We start from the raw sequence: 13,723 nt of genomic DNA on the forward strand, positions 1-13,723 counted from the left end.
ATAAATAAATTTCCTATACCAAAGGATTAATGAATCACTACAGGTGTAACATAATTGAATACTAGGTAGTAAATAAAATTAATGTTCAAGACACACAGTCCCCCGGCTGAGCCGGGGTGGACGTTTCAAGGGCAGTGACAGCGGCTTTTGAGCCCAGCTCCCCCGCCGTCGCCGCTGCGCAGCCACGTCCGCTAACGAGAATGCCAGCTCGCTCGCCGCCCGCCTTCACGGGTTCAAGAACAAGGGCAGGGAGAGCACGGAGATGCCGCGGCGCAGGATCAAGGCGAACGTGGAGCCGCGCAAGGCCAAGAAGGAAGCCCAGATGCCGAAGACGCTCGTCCTGGGCTCCTTCCCGACAACGCCGCCTCCCAGCTGCAGGGGAACCGCCACCACCAGGACCCTGTCCGAGTGAACGGATCGAGATGGTCGTGAAAACGGGAGCTGGCCCCAACTTGTCAAGCTTCTAGGAGTTACTGAATTGCCAGGCGTGACTCCGGCACGAAGAGCCATAGGGTATACCGTCACTGGGACGTGTGATCGATGCTGGAGCACCTGCTGTCTTTCCCAGCCTGCTAACCAACTCCAAGACTAACATTCAGAAGGAAGCCACGAGGGCCCTGTCAAACACTGCCGCGGGCTGTCAGGACCTGATAGAGCAGGTTGTGAACCATGGAATAGTCCCATTCCTCGTCAGCATCCTCTCGAAGGCAGACTTTAAGACGCAAAAGGAGGCAGTACGGGCAGTAGCCAACTATACAGGTGGTGGGATTGTTGAGCAGATCATTTACCTTGCTCACCGTGGCATAAGAGAAACACTGACGAATCTCTTAACTGCGAAAGATACCAAAATTATTCTGATCATTCTGGATGCCATTTCAAATATCTTTCAAGCTACTGAGAGACTAGGTGAAACTGAGAAATTTAGTATAGTGATTGAAGAAGGTGGAGGCTTGGACACAATTGAAACTCTCCAAAACCATGAAAATGAGTCTGTGTATAAGGCTTCGTTAAGCTTGATTGAGAAGTATTGCTCTGTAGAGGAAGAGGAAGATCAGAATGTTGTGCCTGAAACTACTTCTGAAGGTTACACCTTCCAAGTTCAGGATAGGACTCCGGGGATTTTTAACTTCTAGACTGTCCAGCTTAGGTGTAAACCTGTTTGTTGTGTACTGTTTAGTAGAAGTTTGTGTTAATGTTTCTCTACTAAGAACTGTTTTGAAATGTGGTTTGTGATTGTAGCACTTTTTACACCAAAACAATATGTGAATAGTTCTAAACTGTACATACTTTATGAAGCTTGTCCTTTGAATGGATTTCTTATTTCTATGTGGAATTTCCTACCTTGCAATGTCCTGTAAATAAAGATTAAAGTCCTCCCTTTTCTTTACTTCAAAAAAAATTCAAAAATTGTATAGTCTTAGGATATGCTCACAATTTGTTCAACGAAAAATGCTAACATAGGCTGGGCAGAGTGGCTCACACCTGTAATCCCGCACTTTGGGAGGCTGAAGTGAGAGGAATGCCTGAGTTCACAGGTTCAGTATCAGCCTGGGCAACTTGGCGAGACCTCATCTCTACAATAAACCAAAAAATTAGCCAGATATGGTGACGCATTCCTGTAGTTCCAGCTACTTGGAAGACTAAGGCAGAACGATCACCTGAGCCCAGCAGGTTGAGGCTGTGGTGGCTGTGAGTGTGCCACTGCACTCCAGCCTAGGCGACAGAGTGAAACTCCAACTCAAAAAAAAAAATGCTAACATAAATTTGTGAAACAGTTTGACCCAAGTTTTATTCTGTGTGTATAAATAGGGGAGGGGAAAAGAAAATACACCAAAATATTAATAATGATTATCTCTGAGTGTGGGATTATTGGCAGTTATTTTATATTCATATCTTTCTATATTTTACATATTTATAATAAACATATATTAATTATCAGAACAATAAAAAGATTTGAGAAATCCTATCTGTTCTTGAAAACCCATCTCAAACACCAAATTAGCAAAGCTTTTCACTATCCCTGACTAGCAACAACAGGGACTTCCTATAGTGTTTTTCTCCTGTCTGTGGTGCTTGTCTGACACTGCCTTGTATTGCAGTTATTTCTTTCCTTTTCTTAAGACTCCATCTTCATGGTGAATGCTTCAGAGTTGTGCTGATTTTGCCTTGAATGTAAAAAGCATCCATTGTCTATTGTATCAGATGATTTGTTGTGATGTCACCTTCAAAATATGCCCAGTGTCACACTACTTTTCCACCTCAGCTGTTGTCCCTGCTACCATGCTGTCCTCATAACCTACAACTTCTCCCTAACTCACAGTCCAGTCATAGTGATTTCCATGCTGCTTTTCCATCTCCCCAGGCAGGTTCCTACCTCTAGAACTTTGTGTTTCTTGTTCCCTCTGCCTGAAACAACTCCCTAGTCACTGATGTGGCTTACTCTCTAATTCTCCTTCAAGTTTTTGCTCAAATGTCTCCTTCTTCTCCTACAACTCAATAGCAAAACACCCTGTTTTAAAATGGGCAAAGAATTTGAATAAATATTTTACCAAAGAAAACACACAATTGACCAATAGATATATGAAAAGATCTTCAGTATCACTAGGCATCAGGGAAATGTAAATAAAAACTACAATGAGATATCATCTTATACTTATTAGGATGGTAACTATGAAAAGACAAAAGATAAGTGTTGGTGAGGTTGTGGACAAATTGAAACCCTTGTACACTGGTGGTAGAAATGCAAAATGGTGAAGCTACTATGAAAAACAGTATGAAGGTTCCTCAAAAAGCTAAAAATAGAACTACCATAAGATCCAGCAATCCCACTACTGAGTATAAATCCAAATAAAAGGAAATCAGTACATTAAAGAGATATATGAACTCCCATGTTCATTGTAGCATTATACCATGGCCAAGATAAGGAAAGCAATCCAAATGTTCACCAGTGAATGATGGATAAAGTAAATGTGGTCTATACATACTATGAAATATTACTCAGCCATCAAAAAAGGAAATCCTGCCATGTACAACAATATGGATGAACCTAAAGGATGTTATATTATCTAAAATAAGCCAGACACGGAAGGACAAATACTGCATTCTTCCACTTGTAAGTGGAATCTAAAATTATCAAACTCATAGAAACAGAAGGTGCAATAGTAAATGCCAGGGTCTGGGAGCAGGGGGAAATGGGGAGTTGTTGTTCAACAGATATAAAGTTTGTTATACAAAATGAGTAAGCTCTAGAAGTGTGCTATATAACACTGTGCTTATAGTTAACAATACTGTATTGTGCACTTGAAATTTTATTAAGCGGATAGATCTCACTTTAACTGTTCTTATCACATCCGTATTTGTCTCCTCTTCTTAGGGAGGCCTACTCTGAACCCCAGTCCCCACCACCGGAAATTACTGTCACTTTCTCCTGCTTGTTTTTTTTTCCCCCCCCCCATAGTTCTTATCTATATACTGTACTTATTTGCAGTGGTCCACCTCCCTCCATTAGGAGGGTCTTCAATAGAGCTCAGCATAGATTAAGGGCAGGCATTTGACAAATATGTACTGAATAATTCATATGGCTTATGCCACAACTGTGGAAACTAGACTGCACTTTACTCCTAACACCCACCTATTAGGACATAACTCCAGTTCCAAGTTTAACTTGGGCTCTGAAGCCAGGAAGCTTCTTTCAAAACCAATAACGTTCAAGTGGCAAAGTTCAGTCATGGCAAAGCATTTTTTGCTCATGTGACTGTGAAGTTTTTAAGCATATGTGATCCTCAAGACCTAGATATGTGTTTCCTCAAGACCTAGAAAGGTAAGTCTAGGACATAAAACAACCATCAAGTGGTACTGACAATCTATTCCAGCGATACTGGAAAGTCTAATGTTTCCAATGACCCCTGACCTCTCACTTAAGCAATGAACTCAAAAGTGATTTTCCTTTCCAAATTTCCTTTCCTTGGTCATTCACACAGGCACACATAGATGCATGGAATAATGGTGCAATGGAACAAGGCTGGAGAGAGGATTCAGGGAGAAACTTCTAGTCTAGTCTCCACTTCATAGTTGTGCATTTGGGTAAGTCCCCTACCATCTGAGCTTCGATTTTCTCATTTTACAAATGAGAATTTAACAGGAATCATCTTCATGCACCCCTTCTCTATCTCTGAAATGTCTATGTCCCGTGAAACACTAAGTCTCTGCAAAAATGATGCTAAAGCAATCTAGGCTTGCATTTTCTCTCTTCCTCCATTTCATTCCTGTCTCCTCTCTCTCTTTCTTCCAGCTGTATAAACCACCTTCTGTCACATCCCAGGGTAATCCTAATTATGAGATTCCACAGAGGATCCTTGAGCTTCAGTTTGACCATCTCTGAATGGGAATAGGCATACAGACCTCTGGGGATGTGTGAGAAGGAAATGAATTAATGTACACAAAACACCTGTCTCAGTGCCTAGCATAGAGCCAGGTTCTTGGTAAACATTCATTTTGTCCCTTTCATGTCCTTTTCAGGGTTCTATTCTGATAAGCCCAGGAAAAGGGAGAATGAATGGAATCACTAGCCCCAGCCTCCATCTGTTTTCATTGGCTGTCTGCATCCTCAGAGTTGACAGACCAGGCCACCTTGCCTTGTTCCATGTAGTTCCACCTGGACTCACTCGGATCATCACGATGTCAAAAGGTATTTTGTAACTCATTCACAATGGCTTTATTTTTTGCAACATATATTCTCTTTTTATTTAATCCTCACAACAGCCCTGTGAGATAACTATCACAACCCCATTTTATAGATGAGGAAACCAAGGCAGGTGTTAAGAAGTTTTCTCAAGGTTACTCACAAGCTAGTTAGTGAAGGAATGGGGACTCAAATTCAGGTTTTCAGGTGTCCAACTTCTTCCTCTTTTCCAAAGTGAAATGGGTTTGAAGGAATAAGTCACTACCTGAAAATACTGGGCAGACATGGGCCAAGTTAGAAGAGCTAACATTGCTCTGGTCTTTATTTTTTTCCTTAAGAGGTAATAATTAACAAATCTTAACCCATTAAGCATCCACATGCACACTGCATTACATCTTATTTCTAATTTTCCCCACAAACTTATGAGGAAACTGGGTTCAGAGAAAGAAGTGGCCTGAAGACACCCAGGCAGTGACTGGTGGAGCAGAGATTCCTCCCCAGGCTCCTCTGGCTCCTTGATTCCTCCTCCTCACTCTGCCATTTTTTCCGGCAATGTTGGTTGTTGGACCCTAGGGGTGAGATCTCACCACCCACATTACCTGAGTACCTACCCTTCCCAGGGTTGGTATCTGTTGGTTCCTGAGTCTCTGTCACAGGATATTTTGTATCACTATCCACAATTCCTAGTAGACAAAAGTCATCTGTAGGAAGAGCCTGTGTGGGTTATGTCTTTGTGTCCTCATGGCACCTGGCACAAAGCCTTCCTCATAGAAGCTAGAGACTACATGGTTTTGCTCTCAATACTGTGGAGATTATAATGAGAAGCATACTGAACCTCATTAGCATGTTTGCCAATTTTTAAATGGAACAGGCTGTGAAATTTAAGGGTTGAGCAGCAAATAACCAGGTTGTGAGCAACTTGAGAACAGGAACTATGTCTGAGTCAAGGTCTAATGCTTAGGTCTAGTGCTTAGGCCCTGGGACCCATGACTTCAATGGACAGACTTCAGCAAGTCCAGTAACCCTCTAAAAGTGTACGGAAATGTTTTTCAGGATGTTCATTAGTGAACTTGTCTGCCACAAGATTTCATAGCTTTTATCAGATTGTTGAAGCCCACTCCCCAAGTGCATACATAGTTCACGCATATATCCAACAGGTACTGAATGAGCACTTCCTGAACAGCCATTTGCTCTATGGATTTATGGGTGAAGGAAAAGAATTGTGCAAGGTGTAGCCTTTTAAGATTTTGTCTATTTATTTCACTTGTCTTAGTTAAAATCTCTGGGGTTCTCCTAGGGGTCAAGCCCTTCTTCCCAATTAGAGTCTCCCTTTAAGTCAACACTTAAATGCCAACTTTTAAAAGTAATGGTACACAAATTTTGGACTAGAAACTGGGACACCTGACTTCTGAGAGTTGTTAATAATTAGTTAGAGTGGCCTTGGGAAGGTCCCTGAAAGCAAGGTGGTTTGTGGCAACTCTCAACCTATATTCTGCCACAAACAAATGACAGATCATTTTCCATGGGAGAACAGATTATTATTTTTTTGCATAAGAAAGTTAAATATGACAATAACTTATAAACACTATATTAACAACAGGTTCCAGGGCATTCTTTTTAACACCATACCCTCCATCCCTCCATGATCCAATATGCCTTGCTCACCCATGTCCCTCCTGTCATTTTCACTCAAGAAAGCATGTGCAATAGCAATGACCCTAATTTAATTTAAAAGTTAATCGTTCCCAGACAGGAACTCCATGACAGTTGTGTGTTGCAAACTCCTATGACTTCAGCCCATTGTGAACTCATTAAGCTCAGGAACCATAGTGTGGGTGGAGCGATCCTGAGCTTTATAGTCAGGCCAACTGGAAAGCAAGTTTCAACTTTACTTACTGGCTGTGTGGTTTGGGGAAGTTAGGCGACTTCTCCAAGCCTGTTTTCTTCCGCTGAAAAATGGTGATAATACCCGTTATCTCACAGGGTTGTGAAGATTAAACCAGGCACAAAGTGGAAAGGGCTGTGTAGCACTGTACCTAGACCATGGAAATGAATTTTAATGCCCTTCGCCTCCTAATTAATCTCTTTGGACCTCTGGTTTCTGGCCATCAGGAGGAGAATGTCAGATTAGATCTATGTTGGCAAGACCTATATTGGCCTTCCTCACCTCCTGACTCCAGCACAGATCCCAGCTGCCTTGGGACAGACCTTAGTTAGCAAAACAATGCATCAGAGATTTCCTGCATAAGGATTGGCCAATATTACCAAGGGAAACTTCTTTGCAGATGTTTTTCTCTGAAGGACAGAAGAGATTGGCCTTCACCCGTGTAGCAACTACAAAGGGAAAACTAAAGGAAGGAGCCTGTCCCAGTCTTCCACATTCTACAGATAGAAATAGGTGGTTACAAACCTTTGCTTATCAAACTAAGGGGCATGTATTCTTGCAGGAATGCAGCAGGAGTCAGGGGCACTCAAGACATAGGGAAACCAGCTCATCCTTACTGAGGACGCCTGCTATATTTCAATTATTTTAGTTTATTTTTATCTTTATACTGTTTTTTAAATGATAATACAAAACTTTATTTTTTGCTTTTATGTTAGAAAAAACAGATATACTATATGAAACAGTTTTTATGGATTTTAAAGAACAGGATGAGGCAGGGGCATAACCCATTCACTTACTCTATCGCAAGGTAGAAAAGTTTCAGAAACACGGGGCAGAATGGTCTCCCTAAAATCTCATGTGGTTGTGTATCTGTGCCAGCTCCAGGCCTGCCTCACAGATCAGACTGTCAAAGCTTATCAAAAACAAATAACTAAATTAAAGTATAAAACTGGGTCAGAAAATTGGAGTTCACCTTAAAAAGAATTAGCTCAAAAAGCAAGCAAACCAGGGACAGCTGACAAGCTAAGTGCTCCCTGGCACAAGGTACAGGGTTACACAGTCCTGAGGGAACATCTCCACTTTGTGCCCAGAACAAAAGGCCTTGGTGGACATCACGTGGGCTGAGGCAGGTGCCCTTGTGATGCTATAGCCAGATAGGGAATGGGTCAGTCTGATGGTGTGTGAAAGGAAACTCAAAAACTATAAATGCATCCATAGATGGAAAGGTCACAACTCAGACATCAAGGGTGACACAATTCTTATTCTTTCTGGGCATGGCCCACATGTTGAAAGCAATTTATTTTATTGCATAAAATTTGAGAAGTGCAGAAAAGCAAGAATCAGAAGTAAAAGTCACCCATAATCCCATCTCCCAGAGATAGTAACTGAGTAATTGTTAGCATTTTCATGTATCTTGGATAGATGATTAGATGGATACATGGGTAGATAGATGATAGATAGATAGATAGATAGATAGATAGATAGATAGATAGATAGATAGATGTGTGTGTATAATTCAGTTTGGAATTATACTATACACAATGTTTTGTTATCTATTTTTTCACTAAACATTACATTATGAGCATTTTTACATGTACTTCTGCAAAAGTATGGTTTCTAGTAGTTTATTCATTACATTCAATATTGTATATTCAATACATATTGAATTTTACATAATTTCAAGGATGCCGTTATATATACATTTCAATATGTATGTATGTGTGCATACAGTTATTTAACCAGTATTACTAAAAATTTATTTTTAATTTTTTTTCTGTTATCAACAGTGGCAATCAAAGTAGCTACTGTTCATTGTGCTAAGTACTTAATAAGGATTATGTTATTTAAATTTTACAATAATGCCACAAGGTGGTATTGTTATAATTCCCATTTTACAGATGAAGGAATAGAGGCAGAGAGAAATTAGGTAACTTGTCCAAAGTCACAGCTGGTAGGGATTATAGCCAGAACATGAACTCAGGCATTCTCTTAACCACTATGCTTCTTAACCACTGTGAAATCTGAGTCTCAGGTTCTTCATTAGCAAAAAGAGTCTGTTGGTTCCACTGGTTTATAAAGTCCCTTCCAACTACACATTCTATTTCATCCATTTCATCACTAAAGAAAGATACAACAGTGGTAAAAGTGGAGGCTTTAAAGCCAGTTTTATCTGAGTCCATAATCCTACTTATACTAGTGACCAGCCTAAAACCTTAGTTTTCTCATCTGAAAAGTGGTGATGGTAGAAGAACCTACTTTACTGGATTACATTGCAAAGTAAATGAGATGATGCTTGCTAAGTTTCTCAAACAATGTTCTACAGCTAGTAACATTTAGAAGTGACATTTAGCAGAAGCATTTTTGCCAATATAGACCCAAACTCCAGCAATGCAGTAGCAGTCAATGAGGCCCTTGACAAAGGATAGCGAGTTCTATTATTCCAGAAGGTAGAAATAAAGCAAAGTAATATCCAAATCACACCAGGAAATTCACATACATCCTAACACTAACTAATTAGGACCTGAAAAAGGATTTAACTGAAAGCTTCAGGTCAGATTTGACTATCAGACACTTCCCTCAAGACCAGGTATTGGAGGGGTTGAGTTCTCTATCCTCTGTAAGAAGAGGCTGGCCAATCACAAACTCACAGAGAGACCTGGCCCCTCCAGGTCATATCCATAGAGAAGTTGTTTTTCCAGAGAATCCCAGAGGAGCAAGAAGACCAGAGCAGCATTATCACCTGCTCCCAGGCTAGGTGTGTGAGGCTAGGGACCAGCAGACACCAATCACAATCTATGCCTTCTCGAAGTTGTCCCAGAAATACTCAACCATAGTCTACTTACAGAAAAAAAAGGGGGGGGGGGCTAGCTTTATTTCTAACCAGTAAGAGAAAGATATTCTTCTCCTGGGATATTTTCAAGCTCCTGGAATTGACCATCCCCGGGGAACACCAACCACCTAGGCAAGCAGGCGCTAACGTAGATGGTGCCTCAAGATGGTGTTACATAAAATAAATGGGAAGGTTTCACTCTTACCATCCAATGGCGCTTTTCCAGAAGACAATGCACTGGTTGCTGAACCAACTCACCAACTTCCTTCTTCTTATAATCACCGGCAACCTACCTGAAAGTGTAGAAGCAGCCAGAATATAAGTTCTAAAACGAGCCAAGAGGAAACACTGAGCTCTGTTACCTCAAGCCTACCTCTACACCACCCCCATCCTTCTACTGCTTTTACAAATCTGATAAAAATTCCATTTTTCTTCCTTCCAGTTTCTCAAGTTTTCTTAAAACACAGAAGGTTGCTTCAAAGTTTGGAAAATGGTCACTTTTACCGTAAACCTCCCCTACCCTCCCATCTATCCCTGAAGAGAGCTTTTCGGTTTGAAGCCAATGCAGACCTTTCTCTATTTGGGCACTAAAAGGGGTGCGTGCAGCGGGGGACCAGGGGGTTGGGGGGCATTGACTGGAGCAAGACAAAGGAGCAAGACCAACCTGTCAACTTCTCCCTTAGGACACTTCCTCTTTCCCATCACCTTTGGAGACTAAAAGGGGGATTTTTGAAAAGCAGAAGACAACAACAAAAAGCCTTTGGGAACCAAGTTTTCATGGTTACAAGTTCCTCTCCTAATAAAGGGACAGGATCCAGATGACCTTAGAAAGGAATGTTCCATATGTTCTCGTGCATTCTTCTGCTTAAGTTTACCCACTTGCAGAAAAAAGAAAAAGAAACACAGTCTCTAGGCCACACTTCCTGGTTCTCAGCCCATCAAATCTGAATAGATGGGACAGGCTTACAGAAAACCTAATTGTTTCTTATGCAAAACACTATAGTTTTTTTTAGTTTGTATTGGATAGTTTCTTCAACAAGAAATAGCACAGACTCCTGGATAGATAGGCCTTTAAAAACAAACTAAAGCACCAGTTCTATCTGTAGAGGGATAAAATGTCAGCTTTAAGAGACATCTTCAGAAAACTTTATTCCAAATTCCTCACTTGACAAATGCGACAGTTGAGACTCAGTGAGAAGTGACTTACTCCAGGTCAGACACGGATGTAGTGATGAAGAAAGGAAAGTGGCTCCTACACACAAGAAATTCCCTCATCAATCATAGGAGAGAGAGAGAGAAAGAGAGAGAGAGAGAGAGAGAGAGAGAGAGAGAAAGGGAGAGTGGTTTTCTAAAATGTATTATTTTGTATTTTCAAAAAGGCATTAAAAATTCAAAACTACTTTGGATTCCTGGCATCTATTTTGCTATTTAGTGTTTATGTTTTGAATTATAAATAGAAGATGGGGCAACATACGATTTTGAGGGCTCAGGGCATCTGCAGCCTTGTTCTTCCTGCCTCCCAAGATCCCTAACTCCTATCCCAAATGCCCAGTCCCTGCCCCCAACCACTCACATGCTCCAGCCCCTCAAAACACTGCCCTTGACACTCCTGTTGACCTTCAGCTGTGGAAAGTACTGGAAGCAAGAGGGCAGTGGGAGAAGAGTAAGACATATGGATGTTTCTTCTAATGGCCCTGGGTGGGAGGGGATTAGGATTAACTCTACACAGAGAGAAAGGAAAGTGGGGTAATGATCACCAAGGAGCATTCCAGCACTGTAGAGATGAGGGAACTGAAACCCAAGGAAAGACTCAAATTACCTGGAGGCAGAGTAGGGGCTCAATCTGGAACTCTCCTATTCTGGATCAGTAGCGTGTCCACCTCAAATCTTGGGCATTTGAATAGAATACCTGCCCCATGGACACTAATATCTTCTAAGGGGTAAGGACTGGAGTTATCGCTAAAGAATGAGTCTGGAATAGAAATTTTAGACTTTAACAGAGAGAGAGAAAAAAAAATTAAGAGGTCAGGTGGCTAGTAGAGCCCCTCCAACAATACCATTGAGTATATTAAGTTGAGGTCAGAGAGCAGCCACCAGACTTACCTAAATAGCCTTCCTCACCCTTTTCCTAAGTGAATAGGGAAAGCTCTCCCATGTGGTTCTGCTACATGAAATCACCTTCTCCCATGATAATGGGCTCAGAAAACACCACCACAAAATGAAAGTCTCAGAAGGAAAAGTTCTTGTTTGACCTTCTCCTGTCTTCCTGTCTCTTAGTCTCATTCTCTCCTAAGACTAGCCATAAAAAAAAAGAATCCCTCTTCCCCAAGGTGGGCCACAACCCCTTTTCCCTAAATCCAGCCATAAAACTCCAAAATATTGTAATTTTCCTCCTCCTTTCTGTGTAAAAACTGGCCATAAAGAAAATATCTGAATTTCCCTTGTTTGACCATAGGTCATAAGATCTCATTCCAGAGAGGGTCTTGCCCTATACCCAGAAGGAAGGAATGCTGCTCAGAGAAACCAGGAAGAATCTAGACAGACAAGACCTTCTGGGTTTTCCCACTGTCTATTGGTGTTAAATCATATCCTTTTGTCCAATCATATTTCTGCACAGTTGTCTATACTTTCTTGAATCCATAAAAATTGACAGTTTTCCCCAATATTCAGGTCTTCATTCTGAAGACTCCCGTGCATACACATTAAATAAATGTCTATGACTTTTCTCCAATTCATCTGCCTTTTGCAAGTTGATTTTTCAGCAAACACTTGGAGGGTCCAGGGGAACGCTCCCCTTTACCCCTATAATGGTTAGAATCAGCAACAAGTCCCACTCCTTAATCCCTTCCTCCTTCTCCTGATGTGCTAGAAAGGTTTCTTGAAAACAAAACCACTAAAGAAGTCACCCAGAATAACTGAAAAGCTATGCCCTAAGGCCTTTGACAAAGTGTCACCCTACTAGCTGGTTGCATTCAGCCAAGTCATAAATGTAATTTTTGGGAGGACGCAATGCAACTCCTTAAAGATGTCTAATAGGAGCATCAACTCGAACAGGTTCACACAAAGCTATGGATTCCATCCCAGCTTATTCTCCTCACAGTTTTCCCTACATCTGTAAATGACAACCCCATTCTCCTAATATCAGAATGAAAATCGTGCATCATTCTTGACTCCTTTCTGTCTCTTTTGCCCTACATCTCATCCTTCACTGTCTACCAATAGTACCGATGGGACCCAACCAGATGGGGCTCTTTAAGTTTTCACCAGAAGATCATAACCCAGTCATCCCACCACTCTGCAGCCCCATGTTATAGGCGGCTTTTTGATTTGTTTTAATAGCACTTTAGAAGACTTCGTGTGCATGTTTATGTTAATGATTCATTAGTTATTTGTAAAGTATTGTTTTATTGAAAGCAGGAGTTGCAAACACAAATGCCTACAGCGTCCAGACAGGAAATAAGAATGTGAGAAGTAGGCTGAGCATGACGGCTCACACTTGCAATCTCAGCATTTTGGGAGTCCAAGGCGGGAGGATAGCTTAAGCCCAGGAGTTTGAGACTAGTCTGAACAACATGGTGAAATCGCGTCTCTCTTTTTATTAAAAAAAAAAAAATTCAACTAAAAAGAAGTAGAAGTAAATGGAAGCACACATAGAAAGTCTCAGGAAGGATTGAGGCCACGATAACTGGAGATCGTGTGACCTACCTACAGGGGCAGGAGCTGCTCGATATCTACCGCCACCGCCATGCGGAAATGTGGGCACCACAGTGCCAGACCTTGTCACTTTTCAGATCAACTTAAAAGTTAAGTTTTTTGATGTATTTTTTGAGGAATAGTTTGTGATTTCAGTGCAGGTGTCTTCATTACTGTTACCTCTACCACTGGGACAATAGCAAAACTCCCTTGTTAGAATTACTGCACATGTTTATGGGGAAAGTATTTCTAAAAGGCTAGAATGATATATATCAGCAAAGTAAGTTGGTCACCTTGGAGTGGTGGCAATAATTTCTAAACATTCCAAAAGACTATAAGCTGAATGTAACTCCTTTGGAATCTAAACCGACATAGGAACATGGAATTGCCTTTTCATCTGTGACCAGCTAGTCTGGACCCCAGAGATAGATCAGCCATTGCCCTAAAGCCATTTTAAATACAGAACCTGTATTGTGACAAATTTGAATATTAAGTGAAATTTTTCCACATTTTCTTTTTGTAAGCATATTTGTAAACTCAAAGTTGAACAGAAGTAACTTTCCTTTCTTAAGTTGGATACTGAGTTGACTGCACTTTCCTTACCACCTCACTCTTCCCCTTCCCTTTTTTAAGG

The 13,723-nt window shown here is 41.1% G+C and overlaps 1 pseudogene; it reads left to right on the forward strand.

Annotated features, from left to right (window-relative positions):
• Positions 1–200: 200 nt before the first annotated feature.
• Positions 201–1,220, forward strand: LOC103255845 (annotated as a pseudogene).
• The last annotated feature ends 12,503 nt before the right edge of the window (positions 1,221–13,723 follow it).

Source organism: Carlito syrichta, unplaced genomic scaffold (genome assembly GCF_000164805.1).
Source record: "Carlito syrichta isolate Samal-C Ts95f unplaced genomic scaffold, Tarsius_syrichta-2.0.1 Scaffold288451, whole genome shotgun sequence".
Classification (NCBI taxonomy): Eukaryota; Metazoa; Chordata; class Mammalia; order Primates; family Tarsiidae; genus Carlito; species Carlito syrichta.